We start from the raw sequence: 18750 nt of genomic DNA on the forward strand, positions 1-18750 counted from the left end.
GGTTTGTGTGGACTTGAAAAAGCAGCAACGAGGACTCAGGACAATAAAGTTAATTTACATTTGAAAACATGCAGAATTGTCATCCTTTAAATCCCTCTTTCTTACATCTCCCACAAAAGCTGCAGAAACCTCACTCCTCAGTATGCAGCAAGCACAATCCCTCTGATCATATCACCACTAAAGCCATTTCTTCATCACAGCTTCATTTCCTCAAATTCCATAGAACACGAGAGTAACTCACACTTATGAGAGTAAAATAATCCACCACTACACTCCCCACGAAAACAGAAGCCCTACATAATGGAATTCCTGCAAAAATATAAATAGTAATGGAAATTTCAGATGATTAATCACTCATTTCTATTCAAACTGAGTTCCAGCACCTTTGTCATTCATCACAAAAGAGACACAAAGAGCTACAAGTTGAAAAACACTTTTCTCCTTTTCCATCAAAACACACATCACAACAACAAATTCTGCAACTGCAATTTATCTCAGTTCATATGCTACTCTATAAAGAATAGAACAGAAGTTATGGGATTTCTTTTTCCATTTCATGTAATTGTTATAGTTTTTTTTTAACAAACCCACTCAATATGCACTTTATATTATCATAAGGTTAAAATTGTCATTTTATTCAAACTGAAGTTCAGTTAAATACTTTTATTAAGATAATTATTGCTACATGATAAGCAAGGGATATTTTTATAATTTCATGCTGGTATTATAGCCTAAAGCTTCATCTAGTACAGACACAATGGTTGATCATTGATTTTTTTTTTTCTCCTGTAATAGAAATAAATTTCAATTTACTGAAACATCACACCATAAGATAATTCCTTTTCAACACTTCAGTGTGAATTTTCTGTTTCATCTATGCTTAAAATAAAAGTACAGAAGCTTGAAAGTCAGGTCTAAGTTCTACACATGAACACAGTACCTGGATGTCCATGAGTCAGTGTGTCAACCAAATCTGGTAACAAATCCCCCCTGTTCTGCAGAAGGAAAAGCAGAAATGCTACTGCTGAAAAGCTGCATCCTAGGATCTCTGTTTACCAGTGATGAGGAAATGAAGACACACTCATGCTCAGGGGATGGAGTCCCAGCAGAGCAGGCCCCTGTGGTGTCACTGCTCTTGGAAATAATTGCTCAGTGATCTCACCCTGGGGACTGCCAGATAAAAATGATGACAAATAATTATCCTCCTGATGGCTTTTTCTTCATCACCTACTGCTGAAAACTGTAAGCTCTTCCGTGGTACAAATAACTAACTGTATTTTTAAGGCACCAATGTTTGCTTGCAAATCCTGAGTGAAGATTTGCTGCACAGCAGGAGAGCTGCAGATCCAACCAGTTCTATTCCACTCCACTCCCCTGTGGCAGCTGTGTCTCACTGAACCACCACAGTCAAAACTTCTTTCTTCATGTGCATAAAACTTTCACACCAGGCAGCAGAATTTATGAGTAAAGGTATTCTTTAGGTTTCTAAATACCAGGCACTAAGAAAAACATGTAAAAAGTAATTTTCATGTAAAACCTTCATTTCACCCCTTGGCTCCCTCTGCACAGAATAGGTACATTCCACAGAATGGATGGTCCTTTAAGCAAGGAGAATAATATCAAGGAGAGATGATTTTCTGGAATTTTTTTACATCCAATACTCAAAATAATGAAAGGGGTAATTGAAAAGAGGAAACATCCCCTCCCTTCACATGGTTGGAAAATAAAAAGTGGGATTTGTTCATTTGGATTTGTTCTGAACAGGCTTTGAAAAAACAAGCTGAAAACTTAAAGAAAAAAGTTATTCCTTTTTAAGCTGCAGTTAAATGCAGGCAGTTTAAAATTAATATCTATGTGGAAATGACTAGATACATCCAAGATATTGGCAGCCCCTTCTCATTAACCCTAAAATTGGTGGAGCTACAACACAGCACTGCTCTCAATCCTCACAAACTTGACAAATGAATACACTCTCCCAATTTTTTTATATTACAGAGCACTGCCATGTCTTCAGTCACAAAAGAGCATTTGGAAAGAAACACTTTTGTCCAAGTAATTTTTATGTATGACTTCTAATGGTCCTTAACACAGGAGAGGTGAACATCAGCTCTTGTGAGCCTTGTCACAATTCTTTAGAACAGAACTTCTCCCCAAACTTTGCAAAAGCCAATCTCCTTAGGATTTTAACAGGATTTATAACAAGAGGTAAACACTGGCAAAGCTGTTACCTGATTTATCCTGTTTTTAATGCAAAATAACCAATTGACACAAGTCTTTTCAGAAAGAAACTGAAAATTAGAAACACAGTACTTAATAAAATCATAGATTACTATTTTTAAACCGACCTGAGACAGAAATATTCATTTTATTCTTCCTGAATTAATCCTTATTAACATTTCCTGACACGTTCCTGACATATAGGATCAAAAGTGAACCACTTTATTTGGGTGCCTTTTATAAAAACTAATCCTTTGCCTGATGGATATGTATTAAAATCAGCTTGCTTTTAAAATCTGGTTTCTCAGCATTGCCTGTACATGTTTTTCTCTTCAGAATTTCATCACAACTTCATTTAGACAGGCACTTTTTCAAATCCATCCTACCCTTCACAACCTCCAAAAAGGTGCCCTCCCTTCATGGCCCTTGATCCACAGTAAAATGTTGAAAATAGAGATCCATTTTTCTTGCCAGACAGGGTGGATGGTTATCTGAAGTGAAAAGTTCCATTTCCCAGCATCTTTCATTGAAACTATTGCCTGATAATTATATGGAAGTAACCATTCATCAAATCCATAAAATATCCATTTATCATGGTGATTCTCTCCTCCATGAGAAATACAAGAACCAAAATGAATCAGCCAAACTCCATCACATCCAAGTTTAAAAAAAAAAAAAAATCAAAGGGATAAAATGCATTTTCTTCATAAGGCAGAGTGACTGAGGCCTTATAAATGTTAAGCTACCTTCTGTCATTACAGCAAGTTATTTTAATCTCATCCTTACAATTCAAGCCAGTATAAATAGAGTAGCAATTAAAGGTTATTAAAAGTTATTTGATTCAAGTGGAAGTAACAAAATTTTTCATTCCCACACAAACCAGGCAATTTAAAGGGAAAATCTTGCAAACCTTCTATGAACAAACCCATCTAAATGAACCCCAGTAGCTGAAAACAAATATATATATATAAATTTTAACCTGAAGCATCTCTTCAACATAAAATCATCATAAATGCATTAGTGGATTTCACACTTCTGGCTGGTCTAATGTTACTTGACTCATAATACATCTCAGAACAGCTAAAAAAGCCCCAAAATCAAAACTTATTTCCAACTCTCTTGCTTCTCTGGTGTTGCCTGTTAGAATGATGCCCACAGAACATTTATCATCCTGTACAACAGGTTGCAGCTATTGGGTAGGTGCACCCTCAGACTTTAACTTGGGCTGGGAATGCATTTCTGAGGGAATCCCATTGTCCCCCCTGGCTCCCAGGCTGGGTTGCAACACCAAGCAGACAGGATGGCACACCCAGGGCACCCCAAAGGCACAGCCCAGGGCACCCCAAAGGCACAGCCCAGGGCACCCCAAAGGCACAGCCCAGGGCACCCCAAAGGCACAGCCCAGGGCACCCCAAAGGCACAGCCCAGGCTGTGGGTGGGTGCTCAGCCCCCCAGCAGCCCACAGAGCCATTCCATGTGGTTCTCCCTCTTCCCTCTGTCCAGACCTCCCCCCTGCAGCCGCATTCTGTCCTGGGATGGCACTGCCAGAGCCACCAGTGTCACCTGCACCAGGAGCTGCCCACTCCTCCTCCACCACAGGGCTCATCTTGGACTGCATCTCCACTTCTAGCCCTCTCCTAAAGTCTGCTGTTAAATTTACTGTGCAGCCACAAAAAGGCACTTTAGAAACAGTACAAATGCATGCTTTGTACCTATATCCCTAGAGAATACATTGGAGATAAGTCTATTACTGCCAGGAATGCAGCAACTAAATCAAAGTTCAACACACTATCACCTCCAATTTCCCAGAGGCCCTTTCTTTTTAACCTAAGACCTTCTCTCTGCCCTTTTTTTCACTCTCTGGTTGTCCTTCATGTTTGCTGTGCATTAAATAATTCCCACTGGCCTCACCCATGAACCCCTCAGACACGAGGCAGGGCATTTAGTGTCACTTAGCTGGATTTGAGTATCAGCATGTGTTGCCTTATGTGCTACTTCAGTCTGGTGGTGATGCCCTTAACAGCATCAACACGTACAAAGTTGGAGAAGAAAACAGTAATTTCAATTCTTTAATATCTTAACTCAGTATTAAAAACTCATTTGTGTATTATTTGCTCTGACAGTGGAGCTCAGACCCCTGAAATCTGAATGCCACCTTTTTCCTTACTCTCCCCTGAGTTTTTTGTAAGCAAGTGGAAAGCTTCTCACAAATGGACATTTCAGGCAATAGTTTGTTATTAGCAAAAAAGTAAAATACTATTTTACACCTTTATCTGTCAGGATTGCTTGAAAAAATGCAATGAGAACTGCCATCAAGGGAGACACAGCTGCAAGATCTGGGCACAGTGACATCTCTGCCAGTTGAGAAAAAAAATTAAATTATATTAAATTTTACAATATAGCAAAAATAGAAGCAGGGTAATAATCCCATGAAGATTTTTCCCCAAAGTAAAATAAGTCATTGCATATTTAAATACATTTGATCATTTATTCAAGACAAATTATGAGAGTATAAGCAAGAGAGTAGCAGGGTGAATTTCCCTTTACTTGAAAAGAACTCTGTAATGTCAATATTTAAAAGATGTTCTTTTTTCATCCTTAATGAAAAACTATACACTAACAGTCTAAAATGGCTCACTTCACATTAAACAAGCATCTCAGAAGGAAGAAAGCAGTTCTTCAAAGTACACTGTGAAAGAACTTTCACTTCAACTAGTTGAAGCTACAGGAAAAAAAGATATCTTTAACTCCCAACCCACATGAATTGATTTTGCTGTAAATCCTCAAACACATAGAAGATAAGCAGCTCAGTAGTGTAGTTGTACATAGGACAAAAAGCTTTTTTTCCAAATGCATTGTTTTATATGATTTTCTAACAGAAATTCAAGGGGAACAAGAGATATGTGGCACCTTTTTGCCTCTTAGCTGAAGAAATGCAACAGGAAATTCTCTAAAAATCTCCCAGCTGAGTTCATTTTTCCAGGTTCAGATACAAAAAGTAAAACTATTAGCAATCCTCTAGGAACTTAAGAACGAGAAAAACGCTGTGGAAAAAGAACTAAATACATAATATAGGTATACTAGATACATTATATAACTGTATACTATATAACAAGATATACTATATAACTAGATATACTGTTACCATAAAAGATTACATATATATACACACAATTATTCTGTTACTTCCATTGTTTGAGCAGCTTTGTCTCAGATGGTAGCAGAGCCAGAGCCCTCCTGCAGATCCAGGAGGATGTCACTACCCTCAATTTGCTCTGAAATAACTTTAGGATTGCCAGGAAACAGCATGAAAGGCCCCAGATTTTCACCACATCAGCCAGCTCTGAAGACTGCAGATGACTGAGCCAATAATGCCCAAAAGTGGTTATTTCCCTGAAGGAAAGTGCCAGTTCTACAGTACTTTTTAGTTGGCCACATAAAGTCAATGCATTTAATCACAGTTTACTTCCTGCCCATGGCTATCACACACAGTTAACAATTAAAATTATCGGTGCTCTGGTACTCCAGGATAAGTGCAATAGGTCTAAAAAAAATGCTTGAATAATAATAATAATAATAAAAAAAATACTTAAACAGCCCCTGAAGTTTCAAGTCCAAAGAATTCTGGTTTAGTTTCTGCTTTCACTTTCCTAGGTCAGGGAAGCATTGGACACTTACATAGGTTGATACTTCTGCTTAGAAATTCATGCTCTGAGCACTCAAAGTGCAGAGTTTTACTGCCTTTAAATGGGAAAAAAAAGATGTTAAATTGTGGTAATTTGGAGTCAAACAAATGACACCTATTTCAGGAACATTTGGGCACATCCTCTGCCTTGAGTCAAAGTGCTCTACACTTACATTCAAATAAGCTCTCTTAAACTGAATAATGCACAAGTTCAAGTGGCTTACTGACCTGGAGCTTAAATGGTCACAAAACTCAGGATAGTGTGTCCTTAAGGATCTATGCATTCAAATCAGGGGAAGCTTTACATCTTCATAGGATAATTTCTGCCTTTTAAACTCTGTGATAACCTCCTTAGCACAGACTGCACTGCTTCCAAATTTTCCTGTATCTTATAAACTTGGTGCTTTACAATGCTCTGTACTATTGTTTTGCAAATTGTGTTTCATTTAGGAGAATTGTTCCCTACATCCTGTGTCATTTTCACTGTATTTTTTTTATTTTAGAGTGAAACAAAAGTCTTTAAAAAAATACACATCACTGTAGTCACATGGGTGCTTCACAAACATTTTAAAGGCAGGCTTTAAACATTCTGGTTGATTTTCTCAGTCATTTCAGTGTTAATTTTACTGCTTCATCCAAAATATATGGTCTCCAGACCATATAGGTAATTACTTTGTTGACACTGAATCTTCTCATTTTCATACCTCTAGGTAAGATACAATTTTGAGAAGTTTATGTGGCACTGGTGGGTTGAGGTTTTTTTAAAGCACAAACAACAATTCATAGTTTTAAGCAAACTATGGTGGGACCAGGTTTCCAGAAGCAAGCTTACAGCTCCTGTAAAAGCATTATTTGTACCCTTTTCTTGAAAAAATATTGCTCCCACCAGGCACAAGCAGAACACACCATTGAGCCCAGCCTGCTGTGACAATTCCTATGCAAAACATTCTCCAAAAAGAGGATTTCACTCTCAGATTTGTTACACTGCAGAGGCTTGAGAAGTTCTGTTGTTCCCCAACCACAAACCAATAGTGATTTATTATTAAGAACCTTTTTCTTTCACCTGAAATGCTTTTGTGTCACCAACACCAACTGCAGCTGATTGAGCCACAGCAGGAAAGATTTGGGCCTGAACACGATGCACCATTAGAAGTTAATTTTGTTCAGGGCTGAGCAGGATCTGTTCTAGTCTGGTAAACAGTAATATAATTGCAGCCAAAGTTTACTTTTCATTCAGGAAGAGCTATGCAGTCACAGAAATATTCCACATAAACTATACTTAGATAATATTGTATAAATCACGCTATCCATGGAATAATTTAGCAAAGCCCACAGTTTAGATTTGAGCCTTATGTCTACTTATTGCATTGTTTAATTAGCCATGAGGCATCAAGTCTAATACTGGCTCACAGTTTTCTACCCCTACCAACTCTTTGTAGCCAGACAAATACCAATGCATTTCCACTGAATAATAAAACGACTGCAGCACTTTAGCTCTGATGCACCTGTCTGATATTAATTAAGACTACCACTGGAATACTGTTTTCCAGAAGAGTCATCCTACCTTTTACTAAGAGTTTCAAACAACTCAATCCTTGTAAATATTTATATAATATGCTAAGTGGAAATAGATTTTTTTTTTCCAGTACAATGGACTTAATTACCATGATAAAGATGCAGCACACACCTGAACCATTCGCTTACAAACTCAGTAAGAACCAAACATTCCAAACAGGCAATTAATCAAAGTCATTCTGAATTAAGTCAAAGCAATTTGTCTTGTTGTTGGGGATTCATTAAATGTCTTACATGTGTGAATCATATTCATAGTAACTGATGTCAAGTACCTTCTAAATATAAGTGCTACTGTACTTATATATAATAGAATGTGCACACCATCATTGATTGGAACACAGAATAATATATGAAAACCAAAATAATTTGTGTAGAGAGCCTGTGAAATTGAATTCACATCCAATCTGCTGAAAAAGAATTTCCATTTGACTCTAAACTCCAATTCACAATGCATAAACTATGGCTATTTATTACAGTGTTCTGTCATTTGTCACTTTTATAGAATACACCGCATTTTCCAGGCTATAAAATGCCTTAAAATTATGCAGCAATGATGTATGTTATCATTATTTTTCTTTGCCAATGTTTGGATTACATTCAGCAGCTCAAAACAGAGCTGATTTATAATCTGAATAAATAGCAACATCCTTCAACTGTGTGTATGTCTATGAAAGCTTCATTTACTTCCTGATTCTAAATGCTATATTCAAACCAAATATTTGAGCAAATCAAATCCAGAACATCTCTCTGCACTGGACTGTTGGAAGGAGCTGCAGAGGCTGCAGAAAGAGCATAACTTTCCTACAGACACTCCAACAGGAGTGCAGTGCTGCCAGCAGCTGGCAAACAAATTTCACTTACAGATTCTCATTCAGAAAGTAAAAAATCAAGCACCATTGAAAGCCAGTATAGCAGGCTCTGACAGCTTCTAAAAATGTCAATTCCTAAAGAAAGCTACCCTTTAGTAGTAAATTTACAGTACAGTCACTCTGAATATTTCTTTCCTTCAAAACTACTTTGATAAACTCAAACTCAGGAGCTGCTTTTCATTTGAAAATTATCCCAGAGGGTCACTTTAGGTTGTAGTACAGATGAAAACAATGAGGCTCCAGACAATTGTGAAGAGTTTATTAGAAAAAACTGCTACCTAAGGAGTTCTACAGAAACTTGTAAGCTCTGACAAATCCCAATAGGTGACTACAACCCTACAGGATAGAGAACAAAATGGATTTAATGGCACATTTCGTCCCCCAGAGAAGTCATGACAAAGACACAAATACCCAGCACACATTCACTGCCCTCACTGACAGCTAATGCTGCTCAGCTGAGAGTGTTTTGTTGTTTGGGATGGTTTTGGTAACCACACAGCAAGTTACTCCTACAAACTCCACATCACACTCGTGCTGGGGAAGCCTGGGATGCATCCTTACATCACAGCTGGACCAGTACAACCATTGCATTCTTTTTTTGGGAACAAACCTTTTCTCTTGGTTTCATTTGAAACAGCACATTTCACAATGAGAAAACTGTCAGCAAAAATACATAAGCTCATAAAGGAACCAGTCTTACAGCAAAATTAATTTGTGTTCACATCCTACCAACTACTAAAACATCTTGCTCAACTACAAAATTGAAAAATATAGAAGAAACACCCCATACAGATAAAGATGCTGGACCCTAAAATTATTCACCTAAAATTATTCACCTAAAAGCACTGGGTGCCTTCTGAGCCAGGGAAGATGAGCCCACCATTCTCTAGAGACATCTCATGCTAGACAGGCTTCCCAGCATGGCTTTCTTAGAATAAAAATGTTTAGACAGGTTCAGAAAGGCACTCCAGAGGAAACATATGTTGTTCCTGGCTCTAATGGATGCTCTGGTAATTAACTTTCACAAGGACCACAGGCATATCATTAAATATTACATTCATCTTCAAACACTTGTTTCTAAATATATTTTTGTGCACCAAGGTAAAGAAGAATTAAAATTAATTGCACCACTTAAAAGCTTGTTTCTCCAACTTGCTACTTGTTCAGCATTTCCATTTATATGGTCATGCCCTTGTTTTGTCTTCTGTGAAAAATTTCACATCAACAAGGAAGCAGATTTTTAGGATGGGTGAAAGATTTCCAGATTTTCCTGCATCTTCCTGAGAGTGCCATAGGGCAGGGGGGAAAGGCAAGGCTGAGCACACGTGTACAAGGACATCATCCCACAGGACACTTGCCACAAGTGACAGGAAGATACCAGGAGCATTAGGAAGGAACTAAGGAAATAAGGAGAGAAATATTAAAAAAAAAAAAAAATTAGAAATACAAAATCACAATAGGCAAGAGTGGAAGAAAGCAAGGGGTAACAAGCTGGGATTTCCATGGCACAAAGATTTCCAAAGAAAGAAAATCTGCAGTTGCATTATCACCTCTCCTCAAAGAGCCACACATGGCTGTATCAATAACAAATCAGAAGGGCAAAACCAGCGAACAACATCTTCAGGTTTGGGATGCTCTGCATGAATCACCTTCAAAATGCAGTACAGTTACCTCAATATTTAATAATTTTAACCAAGTTTCCTCAACATCTCATTTTAAACATCAACAAAAAACCCCTCACAAATAATTTTCTTTGTCAGTATTTGTCATAGAAATCAATTTCAGTCACTCTGCACAAATTCTGGTCCATTGCCAGGCAGACAAAATCCCATAGCCCAAAGGTGACACACAAATATTTGTCATCAGGAATGCCATTTTATAACTCAAATCACCAAAAATATGTCATTTTCCTCTACTGTCTCTCCTCATGAACAGTTTGCTGATAGCACCAACAGATTTTAGCTACAGTGGAAGCTATAATTTCTAAACACAAGATTTCACCTGGAAGTGACCCATGACAACTACAGAGAGATGAGTGAGTGATTTTAGATGTGGAAAAAACCAAAAGAGCACATATTGTAGGGAAGGGGTAACCCTCCATCCCATCCAAAATAGACACAACAGCTGAAAGGTGAGCCAAAACAGATGCCTGTCTTTAAATGAAGGGCTGTGGGGTCAAACACTCTGAGGGATTTTAGCAGCAGAGAAAATATTTCAAGTAAAGACAGCAAAGTATGTAATGATGAGATTGAGAGTTGGCAGGATATAACCACCAGGAGAAGAAAATGTACAGCAAGAAGAGATATAAGAAAGCAAACAGGCTTTGGAAAACAGAGAAAGTTTGATTTGTAAAACACAAAGACCCAACATGCTACACAAGACCTCTGCCACAGCATTAACACCCACTGAAAACTGGGATTATTCCTGATCATGCACAAATAAAGGCACAGTTTTAACCAATGAAGGACCTGAAGGCTCTCTGACCTGAAATCCTGAGGAAAGGAAAGACTCCTCTTGAAAGCCACAGCCTCATGACAGGCATATCAAGTGCCAAAAGCAACACCTAAAATCACATTTTGCAATGAAGAGCCTGTTGCTGGCACATGTAGAAACTTTCTGCTCTAATGATCTGGTGCTCTCACAAGCACTCAAGTTGCCTCTCAATCCAACCCCACACCCAAAAGGGAGATGTGAACATCTGGGGACATGTCCCTCATCAGAATAAATCCCAGTCTGATCTTTTTATCAACTTCAAGTTTACTCTGCTGATCCCTGAGAAAGTTAATCTTCAGTCTCTAACCTTCAAAAAGGACACGAGTTGACAGCAATTTTCACACAACACATGAACATAGCTTGAAAGATTTTTATGAGGCAGCAGGATTAATCTCCTAAGGAAATGTGAACAGTTGGGTGGTTTTTATTTACTCAGAAATACGGAGACAAACCTTTAGTCCTCTCAATTTTAGGAAATAAAGACTCTACACAATAATTACATTAAGTGTTTTTGGTTTTGCAGCTAAATATTTGTGAGATTTTTTTTAGCCTCACAGGCGCTGATTTTCAGCAACATCCAGAACCAAGACATTTATTATATTACATGCACAAGCCATATTTTATACTAAAAACAGGCTTGCATTCCAAAAGAATGATGTTTATACTGATGAAAATCTCATTAAATATGAAAGCCACAGGCAAAAAGGAAAAATGCTGATTTTCTTTATCTATTAGAAGTGGTGCTGATTGCTTTCAGAGCTGAGAAAATGCCAGTTTCACGCAGCTAAACGTCCTCTCCATAATCCATTTATCCCTCAGTGGAGTTGCAGCCCTTTGCCTTCCAGCAGGCAGGAATTGCGCCGTGCTGCCACCGGGAGGCACAGTCAGATTTTACACTTGGCAATTTCTCCATCTCTGTCAGAACAGCCTGCCTGAAGAATCTGACTGAAAGATATATTCAGCTTAGCTCCAGCAGAAGATATGAAAAAGTTATTCAGTGATTAAAAAATTCCAAAATTACATCCACACAAAAATATGAAAGCAATCTACTACCAGAGTAGATTTGAGCTATTTCAAGTTGAAGTGTGAATTCAGTTTGACATGAAGGGGTCACCCACAAAAATCTTTTAAGATGGGTTTTTTATGATGTCCTATAGGTGGCTAAAATCAAATACAGCATTAACCACTTCCAGCAGCATAGAAAGAAATTTTCTTCGTAAAAAATACAATTATATTCTGTTAATTGGAGAGCAGAAGATGAATGATCATTTCATTAAAAGCAAGCATGAGTTTTTAATTGCAATTTTAATGCTGTAGGTTATAAATAGATCTGAATTCAATGGCAGAAATGCTGCTGCTATAAATTATTTTGACTTCAATTATGCTTAAACCACTTAGAAAACAAACTATTACTTGATAAAGAGACTTGGTGCAGCTTTTACAAAGTTGCAGTCCCTTTAAATTAATTTCCAATTCAAGTCCCTTCCACAGTGTGATAAAGAGCAGGAAAAAGGCTTTCAAATGCTTGAATATGAAAGAATAACAAGAATCTCAACACTGTCAGGAGTATCTCACTTCAAGAGAGCTGTGAGAACTGTTTTCTTTTTTTTGTGCAGGGGATCTATGATACTAAACAAATGCAAGTACAATTCCAGGCATTGATCTGTGCAGCCATGGGGTTTGGAATTTAATCCACACCTTGGGCTCAGCTGGTCCAGCAGGGTCTGAGCTCTTCCTCCAAAATGCAGATCCCAGCAGAGATGTGCCCAGGGTCAGGGTCTGACTTGCTCAGCCTTGAGGCAGGAGGAGGAAGTCTGAAGTGCTCATGGAGCAGCTGCTGGTGCACACAAGTTCACAAGGAACCATCCAGGAGCCTCACAGAGCTTTCAGATGCAAGCCCCACCTGTGGCTTCTGGAGTTTCAGAAACTTCATAGTCAAGATGCTACAATACAGCAACCCAGACTGAAGTGAACTAATTCAGGACTGTAAAATGCAGCCATTATATTTTATCACTTTATCAAATCCCATGATGATTTAAATAACAGAAATATGATACATAGCTTCCATGAAACAAGGTAAGTGTAGGTAAAAAATCTGCTTCCTCCTAACTGTAACAGTGCACTCTGCATTTAGCTAAAACACCTTCAAAAACTGCTTTGATAAATGCTGTTAAGAAAATAGGTGATTTAGGAAAGAGATAATCTAAACATGATTCAAACCAAGTGTGGTACTATTGCTGAATTGCTAAGAAACCTGATAGCTGAAGTACCATAATATTGTAGGAGAAAATATTTCAAATTAACTTCTAAGCAGAATAACCAGCTGCTATGAAACAGAAAAGCTGAAGAAAAAAAATGTAATAGGCTACCAGTTGGGGGTCTCCCTGTGTAGCAGGGAGCAAGTAATCTAGACTAGAGTTTTTGAAAATTTATCTAAATAAATATGAAGGGAGACAGATTGGCAGCCATCTGCAATTTTCCACAACATAGGGATGAGTTAAGTACTTAACTTCCATCACAGTCAGCAGGAGCTGGATGCTTAATGTATTTGGATGCTTTAGAAAATCACACCAGGCACCTAAATGTGTAAAGTGCATAAATATCTTTCACTTTACAGCCTTTAGTTTTTAAGTGCCTTAGTCCTATAGTTCTCAGATGGGAATAACTGCCTAATTCCTGGGGGAATAGGAGAAAGCAATGAAGAGTCTGGGTCCTGCAGCAGTGGTGTATAAATGCCATGGAGGAAGGATAGACTGAGGGCACAAAGTGACTGGATGTGAGGGTGCTGCCAGAAACACAAACCAGAGGAACACTGTGCACTCCCAGCCAGAGAGAAACCAGAGTCCAGAGGGTAAATGGGAATTATTTAACAACTTATGCAGAACATATGGCTGGCAAGTTCTTCCATGAAATCACCAAGTGGAAATATCCACTCTGAAATGTTCCCTCCTGTCACTTTTCATGGAAACAAAGAAAATATAGATACTTCAGTACCCTTCACACTGTGACCAATCTGTTGTGAATCCCTCTTCACATTTTCTACAGATTCAAGTTTTTTATCTTTTGCTTTAAAATCTGTGCAATTCTTTTCCAATCTAATAACAAGCTCTCCATCCCACTAACAGTAATAACAAACATCAGGGTGAGCCCCCACCCACACCTTCCTCTCAGAGTCCAAAAAGGCAACAAACTGTAACAAACTTGTAATTCCAATTGTCACGACAAACATGCCTAAAGCCTTAGGTTGCCATGATTAATCAAAGTATCTGAGATCCAACTAACTTATGCACTTAAATTGTCCAGTATTGTCTTAAGTATAAAATCAATCCAATCAGTAATTCACAAAAAACAAAAAAATCAATACTGCATACTCCAGAGAAAGCAGGTATCCATTGCACAGTAATTGTTACACAGCTGCTATAAATGCTCAATAAAGAAAAATGACCTTGAAAGCCCATCAGAAGTGCTCCCACACTTCGAGCTCACGTGTTGCACAAACTGAATTAAGCCTTCTCTTGGGAAGCTCTATTTTTTAAAAAGTGGAAATTCCAGCAATACTATAATGCTATTTTAGGGTGCTTCCTGTGTTGTGCTTTTCATGGCATCATTGGCCACCTCTGCTGATCCCAGAGCTGTCCAGCAAAATGAGTATGCTGAACCCCAAACCCAGGGCCATCAACTATGCTTGATGGTGGGGTCAGGTAGTCACAGGTCACTGCTGGTGAGGAAGTGCACCCACACAGTTTTAGGGTTGAGCAATTTCAGCATTTCTACTGGATATTTAAAATTATTACAGTAGCAGCTACATGTGTTTTTAAAGGCCTTGGTACAAACTCAAGAAGCCTGGCTTCTGCTCCAGCAGAAAATTCTCCACTGTAATAAATCTAAAGGGGGAGGCTTTGGCAAAAAATATAACATTTTTCTCCCTACAGCATTTACTAGCTTGAACATACTTTCTCCCCATTTGGTTTCTTTCAGTCTTCTTCTTTCTTCCAGAAACAGAGGAACATTTATGTTCATCTTTCCTCTCTGCTCCTGCCAGCAGCGCTATATCAAAGGCAGGAAAGCACATCATAAATAAATGCTATTATTGTTAGAACAGTGAGAAAAACACTCTTTCAGTTCAATGACCAAAAAAGATGAAAAATTAATTTCAGGTCATCCCAAACTGAATAAGGCCTCTTGGGCCAGCAGGTTTATTCCTCTAGAGCTCCTTGGTTTTGCATTTGCAGCAAATTCTCCAAGTACACTCATAATATTTATGTCAAGGCTATTAACGAATATATTAAACAAGTCTGAAACACTCCATTTTTTTTCCTGACCCATTTGTTATAGAGTAGATTGTTGGAAGGGACCTTAAAGATCATCTTATTCCAACCACCCTGCTGTGGACAGGGCACCTTCCACTATCCCAGGTTGCTCCAAGCCCTGTCCAACCTGGCCTTGGACACTTCCAGGAAACTTCCAGGGATAGGGCAGCCACAGCCTCCCTGGGCACCCTGGGAAGATTTTCTTCCTTGTACCAAATTTGAATCTACTCTCTTTCAGTTTAAAACCACAACCCCATGTCCTGCCCTGATAAGAAGTCCAGATGTTACCAGCTGGACTGGCCACCAGACACCACCCAGCAGCCAGAGGAGCATTACTGGGGAGAGGCTTCTAAAAATCTGCCACATCAGTAACACACACACATCACTGCAACTTAAGTTATATATTCTGTTGGTTTTTTCACTCAGTGCAAGCTGGACTTGCATTTGCCTTTTCTTCAGTCTGCAGCATCAGGGCAGAGGATGAGCAATCTGTGGTCTCACATTCTCTGGACATTTCCTGCCCCAAAGTTGAGAGGGGGGACAGTGTTCCCTGAGTGTCCCCTCTCCTGGTCTGCCAAAAACAGTCTGAGGCACACATCTGAGTACCAAGGATTCCCCAGACTCCTGAGATCTGTGCCACTTCTGCCAGCGTGGGCTGTGTGCACCTTGAGGAAAGCTCAGTTCTACAGCAGCCCCAGCCAGGGCACAGCTGAGACCCCTTGGGGAAAGGTATTTGCAAAAGGGAAAAATCTTGCCCAGTAATGAGGGGGAGGTGTGGAAAGCAGCCCTGCAGCACCTGGCCAGGCAGGAGCAGCTCCAGGTGCCTGTGTGGGTATTTATTCTCCTACAGGGGCCAGCAGACACTGCTGGAGGCACTGGGTGCATGGAGAGCCCATCTGAGTGCTCTGGTGTTTGTGACCACCAAGTGTCTGGGGAGGAGAGCATTAAAGTGCAGCCCAAAGTTTTCCTAGAGCTCTTACAGGAACCCTCTGATCTCAGTGGTGAAAAAACATATATTCAGCTAATATTCAAATGAGCTGCCAAATGAGACTGAGCATGAGAATGCTGAATTTTCTTTACTTGCTTCTGCTCTCTTCCCCTCCCTGTCTCACAGGTAACTACAAAGAGTTCCTTGCTTCATTCACCCCATTAGGTTTTTGTTCTTCACACACAGAACACCTCATGGATCAGGCAAGACACAGCTAATGATGGTCATGAGAGAAATTATTAAAAACAAAGTATATATTAACTCTTGTAATCACAGAGCCTGCTTCATAACCTCAAAAGATGACAACTGTCAGAATAAAAAGGCTTGACTGCCCCTTCTGTACACTAAAAGCCTGTATCCCATAGGGAAATCAGCTCCCAGCTAATACCTTCCATTTTTGCTATTAACCCCCAGAGAAGGGCTTTTCCCTCTGTACTACTGAACTTCCCTTCTGTTACCATAACCAAGGTCACACAAACCTTCCTGTAAGACATCTCTGGCCTTTTTACCTTTGCATCTTCAGCAAATCATACCAGCATGCTCCTATCTGTCTTTCATAAAAGCATTATTACTGATCCCAAACCAGTCCATGGGAAGCTGCATCACAACCCTGATGTTTCCAGCTGCTGTGTCCCCATCACCAGCAGCCTTGGCTCCACCACAAGCTGATGGTTCCTGAAGCCTCCCACACCCCATCAGCATTTGGGGTTTTCAGCCCTGGGTTTTCAATGGTTTAGCTCACTGATTTAGGGTTTTCAGCTGCAGTAGTTTCCAGTGGCTCCTCAGCTCGTTGATGTGGTTAGCTGTGCACCTGTAGTGTTATCAGTATTTAGGTCTTCCAGCAATGGTGGACTAAGACCAAAGAGGATTTAAACTTGTTTTCCATTAACAAATCAGAACAACATTTTCTTCCCTGAAAATACTGAATTCTGTTATTTAAACTGCCCAACTTTTCTCTGGCATTTATTAATTTAACTGAAAGTAGGGAATCTTTTATTAATTCATATCAAAGAAAATCTATTCAACCATTTTTCACACACTTTCACCGAGCTCATTCTTTACAATCAACTAAATTATGGGTAAGATAAACACACATATGGTACATGAGCCTAAATTCTCCTACAAAACTACACTGAAATTGTTTCAGACTGCAGCTATACTAAGAACACTACATTGCAGCTTTGTTCTTTCTTGGCTCTTAGTATCAATCATTAAAAAAAAAAAAACCTTTTATTTTAAAGCTTCAGAAACAAAGAGCAGCAGATAAATTTACTAGTGTCTGGATTTGCAGAGTTGGGTGTGAAGCTACACCAGGAACTAAAACAACAAACACCTGGCCCTGCCAAATGGCCCTCTGCTTCCCTGAATTATTCCATATTTCAGAGTAAAATTAACACTATATTATAGGTGCCAGCATACAAACACTCACCAAGAATATTGAAATAGAAGTTTTCACCTTCAGAGCTAAAGCAAAACTTAAAGTTTTCAGTACATCTAATGCTCAATTCTGTTATCTTTTTATATGACCCACAAACAAAACACAGACAGCTTATCTCTTCAGCAGCCAGATAATCTTACTTGGTTTTATGAGATTTTTTTTTCCAAGCTGGAAGCATCAAGTTTATATATAATAAGCTGTCCTTGTTATCTTCCTTATCAGAGGCCTCTATAAGATACCACAAAGAGCTGGATTTTTCCCCTTGCCTCTTAAACATATCAATATTAGTGACAGAAATTTGGCTTAGGTACCAGAAATCATATTCCTGTCACTGCATTTTTAAATGACACCCAGCCTCCACAATCTGAATTCACAGAATTCTAAGCACATTTAAGCTAAAAGTTATTTGCATAGTTGCATTTAAATTGGTTATTTTGTCCCACTTCTAGTACAGTATTAAAAGACAAGGAATTTCACCCAAACAAGCCCTGAATATCATAATAACAATCTCTGTCCTGCTTGCTCTGCACTACAATAACTCTTACCTCAAGCAGGTCCACACTAAAAAGTTTTTCCCAAGCAACTAGAGAAGAAATCTTGCAAAAAACTCTGGACTACCTACACTGCATTTTGTAGATTATTTTGCTTGAGCACAAATGAAAGAGAAATGTAGAATAACAACTACCAGTTTAGATAAAACAGAATAACAAAAGATGAAAACTAATTTGGATCATTTGTTCTGTACCTTAGAAGATCACACATGCTCAGTCAAGCAGGTCTAACCCAGGCTGCAGGAAACATCCATAGATTTCCCAGGAATTTTCTGGTTCAGGGACATCAACAACTGAGGATTTTACAGCAAATTCTGCACCCTGCTAGCAAAGCTGCCCACCAGGAGAAACTGCCCTCGGTGAAAAGGCCTGGAGGGAAATGGCAAAGCACCCTCAGAACAAAACTGTCTATGTGCAGTTTTCCAGGTGATCCTCCTTAGCAAATTAAACTGGCCATGGGGAACAAGGCAGGGAGCAATGTGCTGATGGACACTCCTGATTATGTACAGGAGAACCTGCCGAATTAAACACAGTGCAAACACCTGGGTACCACAAACGGTCAGCAGGCAGAACCTAACTTATATTTTTTGATGTCCAAACAGGATGGAAGATAAATATTTGTTG

Source organism: Catharus ustulatus, chromosome 7 (assembly GCF_009819885.2).
Source record: "Catharus ustulatus isolate bCatUst1 chromosome 7, bCatUst1.pri.v2, whole genome shotgun sequence".
NCBI lineage: Eukaryota > Metazoa > Chordata > Aves > Passeriformes > Turdidae > Catharus > Catharus ustulatus.